Genomic DNA, 6,006 nt, shown 5'->3' on the forward strand with positions numbered 1-6,006 from the left:
TTTTCTCTTCTAATTCCACTTCAGACATGAAAACTGAGGTATTAAACGAGAGAATAGGTCGAATCCGCGCTGCTGATTTGCACAAAGATAAAATTAAAAAAGAAAAAAGAAAGAAAAAAAACCTAATCACCTCCTTCGCCTTTATTCGAGGAATAAACTTTCTTTCTTCCGACTTCCTGAGTGGAAACGGAGCTTTAACTTGGCTTTTTTTTTTTTTTTAATGAGAGACAGAAATAGAAGATTTGATGAGAGAAGACAGAGATGATGAGGAGGAGGAGGAGGAGGAGGACTTACCGGGTTAACGGTGGCCGGTACCGGGTTGTCTCAGCCACTGCCACTGAATCAAAGCGCCTCAGCAAGACAAGAGGCGAGACCTCTCTCTCCTCTCCGGCCCGCCTCCCTCCACCTCCCTCTCTCCTCTCTCTCTCCCCACCCCTCCACCCACGTCACCATTCAGGTAGCTCAGTTAATTATCAATCGGCACCCCCCACCACACGCGCGCGCGCGCACACACACGCACGCACACACAGCTTTGGTCATATGCCTCCAGGCTTCGCTCATAACTCGCGGAGGTGTACATTCACGCATCAGTGGACACAAGCTGCATCTACTCACAAGTCACCAATCACGTCCTGTGTGCAGTGTGTGTGTGTGTGTGTGTGTGTGTGTGTGTGTGTGTGTGTGTGTGTGTGTGTGCAGGCAAATGTGAAGGCATGCCTGAGCTGGTTTACTTTAGAATTATAAATCAAATGTCATACCAGTGCAGGGGGAGGTGGGATGGTTTGGGCTGCCTTCTGGGACCAGTGGGAAATTTCTATTCTGGCGTTCAAAGTAAAACCAGTTATTATTGGATGTTTTTAAGAGCTATATGGAAAAAAAAAAAAAAAAAAAAAAAAGCTCTGACATTGAGCACAAAAAGTCTCTATCACTTATTCTCAGAATCCACTTTGCTTTCAGGATCATGACTTTATTCTGACTTTGATCTGAGATTTAAAACATTTAGTCTGGCTTCAATATTATGAATTTATTGATTGTCTCGAATGCATTTTACTCTCAAAATTAGGACTTCATTCACTTAAACCTTTGACTTTACATTTAATTGTGGTTTCAGTCTCGTATTTTCAGAAACTTTTATCCAAAACTTAAAGCTTCATTCTTATCAAGGCGTTACTCCCAAACCAGTTTACCTCAGACTATCTGACATGAAGGCTTTCTTCCACCAGTTGGGTTTTCTTTAAGAAGCACATCAAACACATCCTCTCGGTTCGTCCCACATCTGCATCATTCAGTTCATCGGCACCTTCCATAACAGTCTGTCTCCACAAAGGCGAGGCAAGGAGAAAAATTAATCGTATTCACAAATGTGTTTCAATCTGGCAAAATCTGGTTGAACCAGATGGTGAAAACGGCCACATTAAAACAACCCAGACAGGTGATTTGACAGCAAGAGGAAATCACGTCAAATTGACTTTCAAATACTTTGCTGTCATTGCCTGAACTCCACTGTCCTCATTCACTCAGTTATTATCCGGCGTGTCAAAGCTCATCCATCTGGTGCACAGACTAAAACCACTGCCAAGATTTATTTGTCTTAGCCAGCTTGAGTGCTATTTGATCAAGGTGAATGCTGTTTGACCAAGGTCTGCTGTTATTACTTTTATGGCAGAGAGGTTCCATGTAGCCCCCAGTGGGCCAAGGTGATTATACTCATTCAAGCCCTCTGCAACATTTAACTACATTGAAGTTATTACACTGGTCCTAAATAGCCACAAACCAGCGGTCTTTATCAAAGCATCCTTTATTACTCGGTGTGAATTGTTAGGTTCTATTACAAGACGCACAACGGTGTTTTTACCACTTGTTTAATGTGATCTCCTACAGTTGCTGCTTTCTTATGAGCTCACCAAAGCAAATTCTTCTAATATTGAACTGTGAAGTAACAGTTACCTCATCAAAGCTGCCGTCAGTAAAGCAATCTTGAAATATTAAGGCTGGATGTAAGAAGAAATCAGATGAGGTCTCTAATCAAACGAAACCTCTGTTCTCTGACACATCTGTGAAACTGCGCGACTTGTCTTCATAACATATCGAACATACAGTTCCTGCTTCGGGAGCTTTACACACCCTGTTTTCAAGAGTCAAACATATATTCACCATTACAACACTGCACTTTTCTCCATGTCTTGCACATCATTTTCATCCATTAGCTGATGAAGACTGTGAGATGTGGTTAAAAGCTCAGAAAAAGCCAGTAAGCAGACACTGAGGAGCCATTATTCTGTCACACATGGAGTCAAATTGCCAGAATATGGTGTGATTTCAAAAAACAGCCTATAATTCTGATGATGAAGATGAAATGACCTCATGATGATGATGATGATGATGATAATTGCATTCTTGATGACAGCAATGACGGCAATGATCAATCATATCTGCTGCATATATTTATATCAGATGGTGAAAAAATTTTCTTATAAGTTATCTTTTAGCTTTTTTCTTGTAAAATACTGAATAGTTTTACCTCATTGGGTCTTTAATCATTAAAACAGTCAGACAAAGAAAAGAAAATCCTTCTTTTCTTGCTTGACGTACTCACAGCTCATAGAAATATGTACCCTTTGATGAGTGTCTGTCAGTTAACTTTGCATGTTTGTCCTAAAGATTCACCTGTTTGTCAAGTATCAGCGAATACATCAGCAGTGATCTACTGGAGACATTACGGATTCTTGAGTGTCATTAAAGCACATAACACCACAGGTGTCTGCACCCTTCGCACCATACAGATGGATTCAAGAGTCATTTCAGTAATGATTCCTGCTTGATTCCCCCTTTGACTTCTGGACCTCAGCTGTAATTGATCTCATGCTGCTAATTTCAGTGGACCTTAACTGGCCACCCATAACTCACTCCATTCATGTGATCTACTCATGCAGGCCTCAGAAATAAAGTGTGATCAACTCCATGGCGCCCCTGACAGCACTGAACAGATAATATGACAAGGAGACAAGAAAAAGGGCACGGAGCTTTTGATGAATGTCTTTCCACACTGGATGCTCCGGAAGTCAGCATTTGCAAATTGGCCCTCCAGTCCTCTGTCAGTCAAAATGGCACATCAGATGGCGTGTTGAGCACAAAGGGAAGAGGAATTGTCCATTAGTGTTTAACAGCTCTGAGTGCGCAAGGCTAGCCTCAGCAAAAAGCGCTGACAGGTAACGACGGGGTCGGCATTGGCTGAAGAATAATGAGACTATATTTCCACAGAAGAATGAAATAATGAAAGGCACCAAAGAGATGTCGAGCTCGGGGGCGGCGTTCCACGCCAACAGCACAAAACAATCACGCAGGGAAAGTAATGCAGCTCTTTACGCCGCCGTGGGAAGGCTCTTGAAAGCGTTTGCCTTGTAATTGTCACGCTGATTAGTATCTCGGATATTTGCCCCACATTCTCTCTCTAGTATCTAGATGGTCTATATTTTGTCTTTCAATCAGGGATTTTATGTGGGTCTTGATTTGGTTTAGCTCAGAGCACCAACCAAAATGTCTGCCCCAGTTCTGGTGCAGAGGGGAATTGCTCTCCTCTGACACCGGCCCTGTTCAAGGGTCCGCTCCGTCGCCTTTGTTAATGAGCCAGGCAGTCTCAACATGTTTCAAAAGCTCAACGCTCGATGCAGAGTGAATCTTAACACCATTTTGGTATGACTGCGCATCACTAAAAGGCTGAGCGCCTCGTATCCAGTCGACCTTGTGGATGTCTGATCCTCCATACTGTGCCTCTTGACTTCAAGTGGTCCCATAATAATCTTTACTTTCCATTGAGCACATGGGCCCATAGAGGAGCGACCGTTTGGAAGTTAGCAGCATGTAAAGTGTATTATGATGGCAACAAAATTAAAGGTGTGAGCAAGAGACAAAGGGGATGACAGTGTTCAGTACCAAAAAGATTAAAAATACTTACACACGACTGATAATGTAAAATACATAAATTAAACAATGAAGAAATGAAAGATGATGAGTCAAATCTTAATTTTAACTGAGTGTTATAGGCATTAAATTTCATTTCATAACCCAAAAACTTCACCTGGGAGGCTTTTGTGACAATTAAACAGCTTCTCGGCTCTGATTGGTCCACTTTTTGCCAGTCAAAGCTGGTCGTTAGTTAACTAGAACAACAACATGAAAGTAACTGTGAATAAACTATGTAAATGGTTCTGAATATGTCAGATTAGCAAATTTAGGATTAAGTTACAAGAGGGGTTAAAATCAAGTCACTGAACTTTAATTGAGCTGCAACAACAGTGGATTGGATTAGCATATATAGCGTTAATATGCAGAACTCTTACTATGATATTGCTCTGCTAGCTATCCACACTAGCTGATGGTAAAGTACAGTTTAATATGACGGGCGAGGTTAGCTTGTCACTGAATAGTCAATTAACTGAATACATTTATGTAAACTTGGATTATTATCTTACTCAGCATCGAAGTGAAAAACCAGTGTTAGCATGTTAGCTAACTCATAAGTTCAAGAGGAGTCAATAAAAATATTTTTATGTTTTAATATTACAGGAAGAGATAAGAATTGCTGGTTAATTCAGAGTCACCCGGGCTGTGTTCCTGTTCTGTGTTTCCCAGAGAAAGACACACAAATGTCCAAAGACTAGTCTTTGTCCCCATTTGCTCTAGCTAACAGGAGCTAGCTAACACTGCTAACACTGGCTCTTCACTTTGCTGAGCAGGCTAATAATCCTAGCTCACAAACCAGCCGAGCTAGCTAACCAGCCACAGCTACTGTTACATGAGGCCTAAAAGCTAAAGAGGTTTACTTACTGTGTCTGTGTAGGAGCCGCTGGTTGATTCAGAATAACTTTGCTAGTTGTTGTGCTAGCTATCAGGAGCTAACCGGTTAAATTTGATAGCTGTTGCTGTGCTTGCTAATTTAAGAGATGCAGTGGCCATGTGATTAGCTGAAATGTGAGAGGGCAGTGACAACGCCACAAAGAGTGATATTATTACATAAAAATGGTATCCAATTAAAAAAAAATAAAAGAATATAAAAAATAAAGTGACATTTCATAATGAGTTGAGTTGTGATGGTTGTTTTTTGGGTTCATGTATTTATTTTACACAGTTTATTCACATATTTCTTTTATTTTCATGTATTTAAAATTGGACATTGCAGGTTCCACTAATCATTTTTTTTATATCAGTGATGCTTCTTTCATGAAATCTGCACTAATTATTCCAGAGTTACAACAGCTTTTTAGTCTGGTGAAAAAAAAAATGTTCTGATTGACAATTTCACTTGCAAAATGTTATTTATTAATTACAAGACTCTCTTGAGGCAGAACAAAACATAGCAGTTAATAGATAATATTTGAAGTGATGACAGGGTGCCGGTGCACTCTGACTGAGCTTGTTCTACTCTGTTAACCCACCTGTCACCAAGACTTTTATTCCCACATGGACCAGATCCTGATAATCTGATGAATTATTTACAAAATATTATGTAAATGCTGACAATCTTAGTTGGGTCTTTTTTCATGGGGAGTGCTCCTCACACCCTGCTGGGAATATGTCAATTTGAGACAACTAAAAAAAAACAACCAAATTGTTGGGTGTTGGAAGTTTTATTGGTGTGATTGATGCAGCCGGTGCTGTATAAAGACATAAATTAACCATTTGTTTTTTATTTGACTTTGGTTTTAACTGCAAATATAAAATTCTGTCCTCCATGAGCGACAGTCTGAAGGAACCACCAGAGTTAAGGTGCCAGTATACTCTGTCAGAACTGACTGTCGGAGGGTTAAAAAGCTTCAGAAACTCTGTCCTTTCCCACATATTTCTAACGTCATATCAGGGGGGATGAGTCTGGCGATGTCTCTAATTTCCCAAAGGCAACAATCCGCTAATCCACTCCACCCACTTCACACACATTGGTCATCTGTGTGGAGGTGAGAAACAAGCCACACAGTCACTTTCCATGTGAACAACTTGATATATCATGTC

The 6,006-nt window shown here is 40.6% G+C and overlaps 1 protein-coding gene across 4 annotated transcripts in view; it reads right to left on the minus strand.

Annotated features, from left to right (window-relative positions):
* The window catches only part of LOC143334512 (shisa family member 6), a 70,652-nt gene extending 70,295 nt beyond the window's left edge, over window positions 1-357 (minus strand). For 2 of the 4 annotated variants that reach the window (XM_076753336.1, XM_076753334.1), the window contains exon 1: window positions 295-357. The gene's annotated coding sequence lies outside the window, so the exon portion shown is untranslated. The remainder of the gene's footprint in view (window positions 1-294) is intronic. The other 2 variants (XM_076753337.1, XM_076753335.1) reach the window with 1 other exon arrangement.
* Window positions 358-6,006: the final 5,649 nt, after the last annotated feature.

This window comes from Chaetodon auriga, chromosome 16, assembly GCF_051107435.1.
Source record: "Chaetodon auriga isolate fChaAug3 chromosome 16, fChaAug3.hap1, whole genome shotgun sequence".
Taxonomy (NCBI): domain Eukaryota; kingdom Metazoa; phylum Chordata; class Actinopteri; order Chaetodontiformes; family Chaetodontidae; genus Chaetodon; species Chaetodon auriga.